Source organism: Salvelinus sp. IW2-2015, linkage group LG4q.1:29 (genome assembly GCF_002910315.2).
Source record: "Salvelinus sp. IW2-2015 linkage group LG4q.1:29, ASM291031v2, whole genome shotgun sequence".
NCBI classification, from domain to species: Eukaryota; Metazoa; Chordata; class Actinopteri; order Salmoniformes; family Salmonidae; genus Salvelinus; species Salvelinus sp. IW2-2015.
Genome location: NC_036842.1, coordinates 9330287 through 9332306, shown reverse-complemented (window position 1 = coordinate 9332306; position 2020 = coordinate 9330287). Strand labels below are relative to the sequence as shown.

General features: G+C 37.7%; 1 long non-coding RNA gene across 1 annotated transcript; it reads left to right on the top strand.

Moving 5' to 3' along the window:
• On the top strand, window positions 1-1125 carry LOC111961075 (uncharacterized). The gene is made up of 4 exons (XR_002876926.1): window positions 1-104; window positions 666-720; window positions 825-923; window positions 1021-1125. It is a non-coding gene; the product is annotated as an uncharacterized lncRNA (long non-coding RNA).
• Window positions 1126-2020: the final 895 nt, after the last annotated feature.

The following is a 2020-nucleotide window of genomic DNA, read 5'->3' as shown; positions in this document are numbered from 1 at the left end:
TTTGTTTGCGACGCCCATTATATYATAGAAGAAAAAGAAGAAGACTTCCTCAATTTCTCACTAGCAAAATGGTTCCCCCAGTTGCAGTCTCGCCTGTCATCAAGGTAAATCTATATTCGTTTTAATAACTTGTGTTGTACTAACTCATTTGAATGCATATGGTGAATACAGCAGGTTATTTTATGTCATGTTTAAATCAGACGTCYAGCTTGTTAGTAAGTTTAGCTAGCTAGCTTCTAACATAAATGTTAATCGAATGACATTGACTGGTTCAATTCAATGAGGGTTAGCTAGCCAGCTAAATTACGATATACCTGCCATAAAGATAGTATAACGAAATAATCCAGCCAAAATTGATGACAATATGTTACTTTGACCCAGGTTTAATAGTTCAACTCACTAGTCTATAATAATTMTGAGGCAAGGTCATARTATTGGCTACTTGCCGAGTACGCTCGCTAACGTGCTAAMTTATTAGCTAGCATGGCTAACTCCAGGTCATCTCACATGTAGTCTAACGTTAGCGTGCAAGACACGAATTAAATCCTCTGCCAAAAGACGATTGAAAGTCACTCAGCATAAATAGATAGTGGTCAAGGCAATCGCATACGTTTGAGCTGTGTAGCTAAGTTAACTAACTAACTAATCAATTTTCTTTATTTCAGACGGCCAGGTGGTCATTCTTGCTCATTGGCATGTTTTATGGCAAACAAAGATATGGTAAGTAGCTTACTACAAGATATACGATTGTTGTAATGTCACCTGAGGGTATTTTGAATGATCATTATTGCAATGTCACAGTGTCATTGCTGTATTTCCCTTAGACTATCTGAAGCCAAGAGCAGAGAAAGAGAGGCTTGTTGAGGAGGCAGAGAAGAAGATCCGAGAGGAGCAAGAGAAAATTGCCAAAGCACTTGCAGAAGGTAAATAAAAAAACTAATCAGAATGTTAGGAGGGATGCAGTGAAGATGTAACTGAGGAAATGTTGTGAAACATGTTTTTCTGTTTTTTTTTTTACAGCCTCTGAAGACACCATCCTGAAATGAACTGCCTATGGATTGTGTTTGAAGAATAATGAAATAAAAAAACATAAGTAATTTAATGTATTAAATAACTCTTCTTGGATATGCCCCTGAACAGGCAGTTAACCCACTGTTCCTAGGCCGTCATTGAAAATAAGAATTTGTTCTTAACTGACTTGCCTAGTTAAATAAAGGTAAAAAAAAATATATATATATATATCTGTTAAGATAGTAATGTGTTTTGACATCCAAATTACATTTTTAATATATATAAGCCAGATGTTTCCCAAATATCCTATATGAAACCTAGCTGAAACATTTAGTATAGTTAGAGGTGTTAGTCTCAAATCTGAAAATATTTGTGTATACCCACCCTTGTTTTTTTCTACTGTGTAAATTGAGTGAAATAACTATAAAAGGTACATCTGGTTCCCAGGTGTATATGTTAGGCTTGGGTGGTATACCTTATATGGGTATTTGGAAAAAGCAATGGGATGGTTTGTCAATACAATACCATCAACTATTTATTTGAAGTTTGTCAATACATTTTAATATTTGTAGCTACTGTTTGTTACACTACATGACCAAAAGTGATCAAACATCTCAAACCAAAATCATGGGCATTAACATGGAGTTGTTCCCCCCCCTTTGCTGCAATAGCAGCCTCCACTCTTCTGGGAAGGCTTTCTACTAGATGTTGGAACATTGCTGTGGGAACTAGCTTCCATTCAGCCACGAACATTAGAGAGGTCAGGCACTGATGGGCGATTAGGCCTGGCTCGTAGTCGTCATTCCAATTCATCCCAAAGGTGTTCGATGGGGTTGAAGTCAGGGCTCTGTGCAGGCCAGTTAAGTTCTTCCACACCGATGTCGACAAACCATTTCTGTGTTGACCTCGCTTTGTGCATGGGGACATTGTCATGCTGAAACAGGAAAGGGCCTTCCCCAAACTGTTGCCACAAAGTTGGAAGTATAGAATCGTCTAGAATGTCATTGCA